General features: G+C 36.2%; 1 pseudogene; it reads left to right on the forward strand.

Annotated features, from left to right (window-relative positions):
* Positions 1-2,628: 2,628 nt before the first annotated feature.
* LOC109434269 (metalloendopeptidase OMA1, mitochondrial) overlaps positions 2,629-13,682 on the forward strand; it is a 122,017-nt pseudogene continuing 110,963 nt past the window's right edge.

The raw sequence follows: 13,682 nt of genomic DNA on the forward strand, positions 1-13,682 counted from the left end.
GAGTCCCCGGGTATGTTCTGTGGACTGGTATTCTCAGTGTGGAGAGGACAACATGTGCTCATGCCTCGGTGACATTTTCCTCTTCTTGTGATGTTCTCATTTCTTCAACCCTCTGCTTCTGCTGCTTCCCAATTTTCCTTGGCAATCACACACCCTGGGTACATCTAGGAGCTGCTGAGAGAAAAAGAAAAATGCTTCTAAAAGCTGCTAATTTAGACAGGAAAGAAACTCTTGTCCACATTAGACAAAGTTCAGTTATTTGAAATTTAGTGTAAAAGAATATGCTTTTTTTTCATAATTGAAGTTGGAGGAGACAAGTATAATAGTAAAGTAAGCTCTAATTTAACTCACTGAATTAAAGAATTTTTATCGAGCCAATTCCATATATACAGCACAGGGAACTCATCACCTGTAGGAAAGGAACACTTTTGCCTTCTTGCCTTCTAGTTTCTTTGGCTGGTCTAATAATTAAATTAACATAGGACAGATTAATAGGGGAAAAACAAATTTAATTTTGTACATGGTGGAGCCCATAAAAACGGGAGGGTCAAAGAAGTGACCAAAACAGGTAGCTCTTATAAGTTTTAGACAAACAACAAATGTGTGAAGAATTGACAAGACAACGGGGTTTGGGCTTAGGCCAGTAAATTAGTGAAGAAATAACAAGTTTTGTTTATATAGCCTTCTGGATCCTAAATTCCCTGTTTCTGGTAATATAGATAGCTTTGACCTTCCTGGTACAGGGAGAATACATTTCACCTGGGGGATTTATTTCCTGATTTCAGGAAGACAAAGAAGAGTTAGAGTATCTTTCTTGTACTGGCTGTTTCTTAAATAACTTTAATTCAAAATAATCAGTATGCCAAAGTGGCCTATTTTGGGGTGACATATTCTGCTCCCCTTTACTTATCAGTTGCAATACCTTTGTAACACAATCCCTGACTCAAAGTGCATATCTGTATAATCCTTGGTGATTTATAATAAATCATTATAGTGAGCTGTCTCAGGCCTATTTCAACAAACAATCTAAAATGAGACATAGAGGTTTAAGTGCGAGTTTAACATTTTCTCTAGTATTGTAAGACTTTTCTTACGTTGTTCAGTTTAACATATTTGTAATGCGTAGCTGAATTAAAAAACGTACATCTTATTAATAAGTATCAGCATAAGTCTACTATTTAGTTTAGTAGAAGAGAACAATTCTTCCTGACGACTTAGATGAATGGTTTTCAAATTCTGGCACCTAAAACTCACCCCTACACACACACACACACACACACAATAATCACATTAAATACCAATATTTATAAACTGATTGTGGGGACTAGAGACCTACTTATTTCTCATCATCTTCCAATCTGTGCAACATAGTGTGTCTGTTACCCACATGAAACCCTAGGATTCTGCACTGAACTGTACCTCAGTTCCCAAGGAATTTCTAATCAGTTTTATAGCTGTGATTCTATAAGGCATAAGGACTTCCAAATTATACCAACTGTAGCAGTACCCTAAAGTATATTCAAAAGAACGGAGGGATTATATCAATGATATCAGCAATGATAATATTAATATTAACCAAAATTTATTGTTTGTTTTTGTCTGGAGACTAATACTGCATTTAAGTACTGTACTATAGCATTATTTAATTTTCATAATGACCTTCATATTATGTGGGCACCATTTTTACCTCTAGTTTACAGTTAAATAACCTGGGATTAATGATTTTGAGTAGCTTCCCCAAGGTCACACATCCAGTAAGTTTCAAAGATGAAATTTGAATCTGTCTGATTTTATCTAACTCTTAGCCAGTAATTTTAAATCATATGTTGTAACGATTTCTCCAGCAAGTCCCTTTTGAAGACTCCTCAATTTCCATAGTAGGATGTTAGCATTCCAAATTGTATATGGTTAAATATAAAAATCCACTGTAATTCAGAGCCAAAAAGAACTCACTGTAATATCTTGCAGTGATAAGGAATGTAAATTTCAGCTGTCACTGACCATTTCTAAGAAAAGCCAAAATAAGAGATTTGATATTTACAGAAGATCACTTAAAGACTGTATAATCTATTCATTCTTTTAGATTTTCTACCATTTAGCCATATATCAAACAATATCAGGAGAAATTTGAAGTTGTGATAAAAACAGATTTTGTAGCTGAACACTTTAGGGAAAATGTATCAGTAATTAAAATCGTATATACAGAGAGACAGTTGGATTGAGTTTCGTGTTTGGTTTTGGTTTTCTTTAGTTATACTGTAAATACATTGAGTTTGAGGCTATGGATTATATATAATATACATGTGAGAATTTCTAATATTTCTTGGAGTTATGTATTTGAAATAAGAAAGAAGTCCAGAGCGATGAATAGGGATTTGGTAGTTAGCAATACAGGGGTGACAGTTAAAGGTATCAGAGCAGAATTTTCAGGACAAAAGAAAAAGACAAAAGCTGAAAACTACAGGCCCCAAACTCCTTTGCTTGAGATTTGAAATAATGATATGAAATAGAGCTCTTTTCTGCTGCACTTTCTTTTAACAAGCAAGAGTATGACATGTGACTGTTTAGAAACAATTCAGTCATTGGATTTGGTTTTCTAGTAGCTAGACGCTAGCGTAATGAGTCAGAATGGTATTTGTGGTGATGAAAGTGGCAGGAGTAGAAGCAGCATCCCGACCTCGGGGTCGTATCAATGACGACATGCCCTTGGATTCAACAGTGTAGAGGTGTTCTTTCTGACTTCCACTCTTCCAATCTATCACACAATTTTGTAAGCAATGAATTAGCAGTATTTAATCCCATACTTCTTGAAATATGTAGAGTGGTCTCTGTTTCTGCCCTGGACACTTGCTGACATAATGACCAAGAGGACCACATTTTACAAATGGGAATCAGAAAGAACAAAGATTGATGACTATCTATTGACTTTAAAAGTTAAGAGTTACCAGAGTAAGGGAGGCGGGGGGGTGGGAGATAAAGGTAAGGGGGATCAAATATATGGTGATTGAAAGAGAACTGACTGGGTGGTGAACACACAATGGGATTTATAGATGATGTAATACAGAATTGTACACCTGAAATCTATGTAACTTTACTAACAATTGTCACCCCAATAAATAAAATAAATAAAAAATAAAAAATAAATAAATAAATAAAAAGCGCACTAAACTGAGAAGAAAAAAAAAAGTTAAGAGTTACCAAAATGTTAATGATAATACAGCTTTGGATGCATGGGGAGAACAGACATTATAATGATGGTGGTGATGACAAAGAGATGGACACCTACCAAGTGCTTATTATGTGACAAGCACTCTTCTAATTGTGTTATCTGTTTTAATTCAATGAATCCACAATTACTCTTTGAGGTATTTGTTTTAAATCCCTGTTTTATAGATACAAAACCCAAAGCATCAAGATTTTATATTCAACACCCAATATCATTCGACTATAAAGAGGTGAGGACTTAATTGGAAATAGAGCAGTTTGGCACCAAGAATTTGTGCTTTTAATCATTATGCTATTCTGCTTCAAATTTTGAGAGTACAGAGTTTAAAGGAACAAAATAAATGATGAAACCACAAAACATGAGAATAGACACAAGAGTTTGTGTCCTTGCATAATGGTAGAGAAAAAAAGCAAAAATGTAAGTGATACCTTAAAAGAGCAGTCGATAAATAATGGTTTTTTTTCTAATGGTTGTTGTCAATTATTCAGCATAGGAGATATGTGTACACATTTCAGGGTAAAGTCGGACAAGACAGGACACTGGGAGTAATCAAAGCAAAAGCAGAGAGGATAACATTGGGTACAGAAGAGAAAAAGGGGCAGCATGTGGGAATCAAGATTCACTGTCATGACAGAGAAGTGGTCACTCCTCTAAGAGAAGATATGGGTATAAAGACAGTGAGTGATCAGTGTGAAGAAAAACATACCAAGTCACTGAAGACAAACGATAAACTAATTCACACTTGTGGGACCCAATCAATGTAGGTAAGGGACTACTGAGAACTTAGTTTTTCTATTCTTATGAAAATTTTCTAAAATATACCAGCCACTGTTTTAGCCTTAGTAGGCACAGCATGGTGACTAAAAGTGATCCTTTCATGAAGGTTTGTAGATATATTATCATAATTTGTGGGAGGAAGGCTCACGATTTTGAATTTAAAGCTCTTGGTACAGGCCTGCAGCCGCAGGAATGAAAGCCATAAGAAACTGAATTAAAGGTGTACAGAAGTCAGAGCAGGCCATTGAAGTTTATTTTCAAATTTATTTTCTTGCTTTTTCTATTGTCGTTCTCCTTGGTGAGTGACATGGATAAGAGGAACAATCACTTTCTCCAAAGTGTCTGCATAATGGACATTTCCAATTAGTCAGAACTCTGCTGATGGAAATTTTTATAATAAGTAAAGTCGCAGATGTCTGAAATGATTTGCCAAGATCACCCACCCAGACTGTCATTAAATATTAATGTATAGCCCCTGGCCATACTCATTTCTGATGTCTAATCAGGAGAGTTTGGGTAGAAAGCAGAAAAAAATACACTTGTATATCACTCTTCATTTTCGAGATTCCTCCATTGTGTGTTGAATGTATGCACATATTTGCTTATTCGACATATTGAAACACCTACTATGTGCCAGGTCTGCTTTTAGCAGTTGGAAATCACTGGATATTCTAAGTTTGAAATCTGGGTATGGATGGCTTGCTCTGAAAAGTTACCAGCACTGATGTGGAGGTGATAGTAGTTACACATAAAGGCAAGGACTATGTAGAACAATGCCTCAAGAATGTCAGCGTTAGAGTCAGCCGGCACACTTTTACAGGACCTATAAAGTTGCCTCTTCACTTCAATGTAAATGTCTTAATCAGAAACTGGGAACTGACGTAGCAATATCTGGCAGATAGGATTGCTTTGAAATTCATATCTCATAAGTTTCAGTAGCTGATTCGGATTGCCTGCAAACAGTGCCCTTTTTGACATTTCAGTACAACATGTCAGGACACAAAGACAAGTTACTCTTTTGAAGGTCTGTTGAACCCAGAGCACCAACTCGAGGTAACAACTAAATCAAAGCAAACCCATGATGGTTTAAAGAGAGGAAGTGCACAAGGAAGGAGAAAAGCCCACGACGCTCAAGAGTGTTACAAAGCAGTATTTTATGCGGTGCGCAGGCTGGTCTGCAAGGCCTTCACATGAATGTATACGGAGGAGCAAGTTAATGGCAACCTAAATTTATTCATCTCTCCTACTGACCCAAAATATTTTCTTTTTTTTTTTTCGGTCGGTCCAGTTTTATTGAGATATAATTGACATATGACATTGTATAAGTTTAAGATATTTAATATAATGTTTGATACACTGGGGGGTGCCCCCAAAATGCACACACATGACTTGTATTCATCTTTTGTTATCGGTATACATTGAGTATTATAATTTTAATATACTTTTTTCCTTTCTTAAAATGTGTATACATTTTTTGTCACCTTCTGTGTGTGTATGTATGTACACTATATATATATATATATACACACACACACACGAGTATGTAGTGAAATGATTACATAGTGTATAAATATATATACACACTAGATAAATATATACACATACATACTATATATATATAGTAAAATGATTACCACAATAAGTTTAGGTAACATCCATCACCTCATATAGTAACAATTGTTTTTCCCTTGCGATGAGATCTACTCTCTTTACAACTTTCAAATATACAATATACTATTGTTAACTGTGGTCATCTTGTTGTACATTATATCCCCAGAAATTATTTTTCTTATAACCACAATATTTTCAAAGAATGCACCATTGCTTATATTTCAATCATCAGATGATTTTCTAGAGTACCATTTCTCAAAACATAGCATGAAGGTCACCAGTATTGGAAACATGTAGATGTACGGGGAACAAAAAAAAGTGGCAATTCCTGAAGTGCACTCTAGATCTACTTAATTCAGGTTTCTGTGGTAGGGCTTGAGAAATTGCATTTTAACCACAAAATTTGAGGAATTATGGTAATTTTTAATTCGGGGTTACAATATATATGGTCTTCAGAAAGACATATATTCTTATGCAAATTTTTGAGTACGTGAATATTTGTTTTTCTAGGAAGATTTATAGTTTTCTTTGAACTGTTCTGTGATGTCAAAACAATTAAAATGAAATTTAAATCCTGGACCTGGAGCTCATAGTTCTCTAACCATCTACTTCTGCTTTTATAGTTGTAGTTATTGTTGCTATTTACTCTAATTTATTTTGCAAATAACCCAGTTTAATCTAGGGAGCTGGGCGGGGTTTCCTTCAGAAGTGATGTTAGACCAAAAGAAGCAAGGACAGTGAGTTGATCCTGGAGATGCAGGCCTCACCAGACTATTTGTGATTTCATGGGCATGTTAAGGTTTCCTCTGGGAAGCCATTGAAGTGTTTTTGGCAGAAATACTGATTTCAGGGTTAAATTGGTTTAACTTTGAAGAAAAAAAACTGTTGTCACACTGTAACATATAAGAGGAAGGTAACTGTGAATATAGGAGGAACAATTAGAGGGGGGTGTTAGTATTCTATGTGAGCTATGGTGGTAACTTGAATTAAGAAATATATGAATGGGCGATGAATAGGAGAAAGAGATTAAAGTACAGTAGAAATCTTTAGGTACTGCTGGATTTTATTGAGAGAATGAGGGAGAGAAAGCATCAACTTCCACTCCTGGCTTTCTGGCTTGTTCAACTAGAGTGAACACAGAGCTTTCACCAACACAAGGAACACTAAGAGAGAGAGAGTTTCATGGTGTGGAAAGCAGAATGAGGTGTGTAGCCTTGGATATATTGAGCTTTAGTTTCCTTTGAGAAAATGAAATGGCTACCTCTTGTAGGCAGTTGAATATAGTATGTCTAGAATTCAAACAAGACATCAGAACCGACGGTATACAATTTGGAAAATATTTGGACTCCTAACTTTGTCTTAATCTTACCTCATTAATTCCACGGTCGCCATCCCAATACTTCCAGAGCTCTTCACAAAAGCTTTTTATCTAAAGAAATGCATTTGCTAAATATAAACCTATATGCTTTCAAAAGACAGATGGAAAGGCATCACTTGTTTTTAAGTTTTCCTGTTTAATATCAGTTTCAGAGCATCATCAAATTTACTCCCAATAATCTAAAGTTCCAGAATCCATACTACCAATTTGTGTGTGGGTGACATAAATAATTTTTCCTTATTCTGTTAGATTTTTGTGTTATGTCTCTCCAATGAGATTTCAAAACCCCTAAGGGAAAACAAAGAGCTTTTTTCTTCTATAACATCTTTCATAAAAATGATTTCAGAGCAGAAGGCTGAGACGATGATTCTATTTTTCTATAACTAGCAAAGCCAACATTGGGGGACATTTAATAACAAATGTAAAATATAATTAGAATCACAAGAAAAATAGCAAATGTTGAGCCAGATTTAGGAAAACAGAGTGTGCACAATGGACCATAAATCTTTGCAGTGGGGATCAAATGAAGCAAGTATGAATGCACTTTGGAGTGTCTGAAACGAATTCAACATGATGGAGCTGAAAGAACAGAGATTTTGTGGTCAAACTGGCCTGGAATTAAAGGGATTTTTTCTATTATTTATCATCTGTATGACCTTGGGTTTGTGAATGAACTTTATGAGTTCGTTGGGAGTCCTCTAACAGAGGCACTGGACATCCCTGCCAGTCCTTACTGGGTATCCCAAACTGCAAAGCCTAACTGTCCTCTGACCTTGAAGTGTTCCTTTCTTTTATCTATCATGTTTCCCTGAAAATAAGACCTAGCCAGACAATCAGCTCTAATGCGTCTTTTGGAGCAAAAATTAAGATAAGACCTGGTATTATATTATATTATATTTATTATATTTAGTATAGTATAGTATAGTATAGTATAGTATAGTATAGTATAGTATAGTATAGTATAGTATAGTATAGTATAGTATATTGACCCAGTCTTATATTATAGTAAAATAAGACCGGGTCTTATATTAATTTTTACGTCAAAAGATGCATTAGAGCTGATTGTCCGGCTAGGTCTTATTTTCGGGGAAACATGGTAGTTGTGTATTCTAAGAAGTAGATAAAGACAATCACAGTAATGTAATGAGTGATACTTGCTCCTATCACCTATATAATGGGTGTAATTATTCTATCTCATAGTATTATAACAATGATGCAAGGATTCACATTTTGATAGTCTTTTGAGAAAAGCTAATTCCAACTCTCCCACTTCGTTGTAGCAGAGGTGTCGTCCTTCAATTAAGTTCAAACACGACCAGTTCAGGCATTTACTTTTACCTCAAGGAAGATTGGCAGTAGAATACCGAGGCCTGGAGGCTACGGAACAGAGGAAGGAAAGATGATTTTGTAAAACACAGTTTTCAATGAGAAATGCTTGTGCAAAGGCAGAGGATCATAGTGACTCATTTTATAATTGTTCGCGCATTACATCACTATCGGATACTGTGTACACATAGGGCTTTCATGTTGTAGCCTAAAGGTGCCTTCCGAGAACAGATCTTTTCAAGCTTATCCTTGACGAATGAAGTGTCAGCCTTAATTCACAGGTTTAATCAAGTGAGAGTTTAGATTTCATTTCCAGAGTTAAAGAAAGAAATTTACCTGGTTAAGGTAGGGAGGGCATGATTTCCCTCTGAATTTCCAATGCAATCTTCTGACTGTATTGGGGAGAAAAGATGGAATAACAAGAGTTTTAGGGAATGAAAGCACCACTGAGAGAAGTCACTGAGGACTCATAAAGGACAAAGCATCTAGACTAGGATAATCCTAAATTACCAAACAAACACCACCTTAAAACCTTTGCTTACCTGATTGCAAACCTTTTTTTTTTTCTTTTTTTTTTTGTAATCACTGATTTCATTTAAGGACTGCCTAAGCTTTTGTATAATAGAAATTTAATCATTTTAGATCTTATAAGAATACAATTTACTTCCACAAGATCACCTAAATCTATATTTTCTACAAACCATTTAACTCTCTCACTCCTGACACCTTTAGCCCCACTCATTTACTTTAATTTCAGAGTTTAAAACATAGATGCCTTCCAGGTGGCTTACATATTTATCTAAATTGGAAAGTGCAAACTGAAATTATGTGTCCTTCCACTAAAAGGCTCAATGAGTCATGTTCTATTTCTGATTATTATTAAAATTCTCTGAAATATCATATGCCAACCCTTATCGTCAAAGATGACTCTGCCAGTGGCAACCAGTAAGAAGAAAAAAAACTTGTCATATAACTCTTTTTCAAAAAAGGTGATGAATTTCTGTAAATCTCTCCACGCCTTCTTAGTTTAAGATTTGCACGCAATAGAACTTTCTAAGTGTATAGAGCATATAAAATGTATTATATATGTTGGATTGAGGTTTGCAAAACAAGTTGTTTTCTAGTAGGGACAGGACTATGGCTGCACGTGTGTGAGACTGATAAGAGTAGAGTGAAAGTAAACATGTTTATGTTTAGAGCATATACATGAAAGTAAACATGTGTATGTTTTTGGGTGAAACTGAGCATAACAAAATTGAGTGATAAACACGTTCACCTAAGAGGTAAACAACTCCTGGCAAACAACTCTGGTTATCACCTAAGAAGTAAACAAGTCCAAGGAAAAGAGGATAAAAGCAGAATTCCAGAGCAATGCTGTGAGAAGTCTGACTGGGTGCTCTGGCTAAGATCCTCTACAAGGTGCAAGGACTCTCCTAAGTTCTTTCGTGCAACACCAGCTCGCCTCAGACCCATCGTGGGCCCAGTCGCCTCTCCCGGACAAGGGACCCTCTTCATCCCTATTCACTGTGGGACTTGGTTTGTTATTAAATTCTATCCTATTCTGTATAACCTTCTGTGCTTACCAGAGCTTTGGCTTCTGGAGGGACATTGGTTCCCAAATAAAGCTGTGTTACTCACTCTATCTGAACCTGTGCGTCAGGACTTTGTTCCCCACTCGTGTCAGGAGTACCACACAGGGACGTAGGGCCCAGCGCAGGGGTACCGTCCCCTTGACTTTCAGGAATAGCCTGAAATGTGGCCACTGCCCTTACAGGCGCTCGCGACATTAAGCAAACCGGGGACACTGCCCTAGTTTCAAAAGACGATTTTTTTCAGCATCATTATAAAAATTTAACCTAGTTGTAAATTGAGGATACTAAGATGAAATTAATGCACGTACCTGTTGCCAGAGGCTCACGGGGATGTCCCAGGGAGGACTCAACCCAGAGCAGCGGCTACTGGGTTCTCGTCTCCACGCAAGAAAGAATTCAAGAGTGAGACAGATGCAGGAAAGCAAAAGCAGTTTATTGAGAATGAAAGTGCACACTTGAGAGGAAAGTGTGGGTGAACTCAGAGAACGAGTGGCGCTGAGAAAATCACAATCAGGGGTATTTATCCCTCCTGGGGAGGAGTTGCTGACATCCCATTGATCTGATTCATTCGTCTTCTCCCCGAGTGGGACCTTTTGTTTCCCACGTTTTCTTCCTTATTTGGTTCTCCCAGAACAGTCACGGTGTCAGATGCATGATGGGAGCCGTAGTAACCTCAATGCAAATGACATTAAAATTAGCTAAAGGTCAGGCCCTGGTCATAGGGATTAACCTCGCTGGATGAAACTGGTTCTTATTTTTCTCTGGCTGCAAGTGCTGGATACTTTTGCAACCTGTGAAGTACCTTACATTGTACCCTGGAGAGGGTTGTCCATGTCCTAGGTTATCTATCCTGCTGCATATCCAACAAAGATTTATACAATGAGTCTTATATTCATAGCGCTGTTCAAGACATTGATTGTAAAATTAATTATACAACTTGGTTCTCAAAAAAGTATCAGATAGTAGAGGAGATCAGCATCAAAATATATTTATATTGCTATGTACCAAGAGTAATGATAGAAAGGTAACGGGTTATTATAAAGATTTTAGAAGTAGAAGGGTATTTAACCTGGAGTTAAGAGTAAGGTTATTAAGGAAGATTTTGCCGAGGTTGGCAATCCATAGACTGAGTTATGAAGGACGAACAGGAATCAGCTGATAGGAAGGGCCTCTTCCAAGCAAAGATTCATAAGCACCTATGTCACAAAGGAGACACAGAGCAGTCAGATGCTATTATAGTGAATTACAAACCTGGAGAGGTAGACAGAGGTTATATTTTAGAGAACCCCACATCCAACCTTAAGGAGCTTAACTCATAAATGGTAAATGATGGAAAGAAAGCATGGGGTTCTGAGCAAAAACAAAAGTGGCACATCCATATTTTCATTTTAGTGTGAATGTAGTCAATTGTGGTAAGCAAACTAATGGCAAAATGAACTAAGATAGATGAGGTTGAAGGTAATCCATAAAATGAATAATGACAACATTTAGTTTTTCATATTGGTGTCCACACCAAATATAGCACAAGACTAATATAATGGCTCACACTTATGTAAAATACAATTTGAGAAAGTATATTGCAATGGAAAAGTAATTACATTTGGGCAGTCACTTAATATCTAAGCTTCTGTAATTTGGGGGTGATAATACCTATTTTAATTCATTCATCGGGACTAAAAAAGCTAAACTATAGATAGCACCTGTTCAGCAGTCACTGGAATAGATAGTTGGAAAATAAGGCAGAGTCAAGAAGGTAGGTGTTCTAAGAATATATATATATATGAGTTATAACTCAAAAATGTCATCAAATACAGGAATAAAAACCACAATTCTCAGGACCACACCATTTTAAGGGGTGTAGCCCATCTGTTAGACTTTTACACATAGGTCTTTTATGTAAAATTTTACACATTGGACTAACATGTAAAATTTTTGTTGGATAATGGTTTAACCATTAAAGCAAAGAAGGAAAAAGGGACGGGAGGAAGGAAGGAAGGAAGGAAGGAAGGAAGGAAGGAAGGAAGGAAGGAAGGAAGGAAGTGAAACAAGCCAAAACCTCTTCATTGCATTCTTTCTTCAATAATTATCACTAAGTAAAATTAGTCTTATTAATTTTATATTAATTGTTCTCATACCCTTTCTCCTCCCTACACCTCCCCATCACCTGCCTAAACCATTTTTAACTACCACAACTTGGGGGATACTTACAGTATCTAGTGAGGAGAGGCCAGGGATGCTGTAACACATCCTATAGTACACAGGACAGCGTCTCACAAACAAACATTTCTGGCCCCAAATGCCAATAATGTCAACATTGGAAATCTCTGAACTAGATTAACATTATTTTAGAGAGGCATGAATGGCATTTTGTAAAATAGCCATTTGTCCTCCCTACTGCCACTGAGAAGCTAAGGCCAAAGTAATGAATTATAACAGCATTTATATATATTAGAAAAAGCTTTGTTTCAAAAAATGCAGTTAGTCAAAATACAAATTTAGTTTAAATTATTTTACACAATTTTTTGAACTCAGTGTCACATGATTTCTAATTTTCTAATCAGATCAGCTACATATTTAGCTGCTTCTCTTGCCTTTATTTAAAAGGAGAACTTTTTAAAAATTGAAAGAGAAACAGCCAAAGTCTGCTTTCTCTGTGAAATTGTATACTTTGAGGACCCAGCCCACCAACAGTGCACCTAACAGCTTCCCCCCATTATAAATGAACTTCAGGGTCAGAAAGAGAGAAGGGGGCAGAGGAAGACTTAAGAAGCTGACAGTTTTATTGCTCGTTATAGATTGAAACAAGAAGATGGAAAGATTATCTCAGGACACATTGCTTTGATTCTACTATCAGGGGGAAACAATATCTGAAGGCTAAAAAGTAAGTAGAAAAGTTGTAAACTTGAAAAAAAAAATTCAGGCCATCATTCAACAAATACAGCAATTCTTGACATGTTCAAGTCAGATGTAAAATATGAAAAGTGGCCTGAAGGAAACAACGATGACAGTTTTGAGGAACCTCGAATACCAGGGGATTCAGATAAGGAATGTGATAGTCTGAATAAGTTGCGTAAAAATTGAAAAAAATACACACTGTGTAGAATTTTCTAAAAATACTGCTTGGGTGGATTGGGTGTGTAAATGCAATGACAAGATGTTAAATAATTTATAGTCATAAAAATGTGTTCAAAATACGGCTAAATGTAGTACATTTTGTAAATTAATTCAATGAAGTATCATGTTACACCTTTTTTTTTGGTCAAGTAATATGGAAGGTTGGGGTTGGTTTTCTACCTTATCCCTCTTTAGTTGTTGACTATATTACTTTACTCAAACCCTATCCTAGCACTAGGTGAAAAATTAGTTGAATTGTATTGACTTGCACTACACTGTCGTCTTCTGATTATTTTTAACCTCCTTAAATAACCCAGAAGCTTCTCATTTTTTCCTACTCCCAGGGGTTCAACTGTCATCTATATGTTAATAATTCTTAAACTTGCATTTCTTTCTAGCCTAATTCACTGTTTCTAATTTCTTCCTATGGACAGTACACATCTTCCATTATTTCATCTTGATGAATGCCTTCCGAACTCCCAAAATAGTAATTTGGAAGACATCTGTGATAACCCCTGGGGTCTTGAAAGATGAGCTGAGATTTTGTACATAAAAAGGAAAGGAGGATGACTGTAAGGTCTTGAGAATATGGGTCCAACCTGTCTATATATGTGTTAATATGTTCAAAATTGGCCAAGACAAGTGAGGTAGAGATTGT

The sequence above is a fragment of the Rhinolophus sinicus genome, linkage group LG12 (genome assembly GCF_036562045.2).
Source record: "Rhinolophus sinicus isolate RSC01 linkage group LG12, ASM3656204v1, whole genome shotgun sequence".
NCBI classification, from domain to species: domain Eukaryota; kingdom Metazoa; phylum Chordata; class Mammalia; order Chiroptera; family Rhinolophidae; genus Rhinolophus; species Rhinolophus sinicus.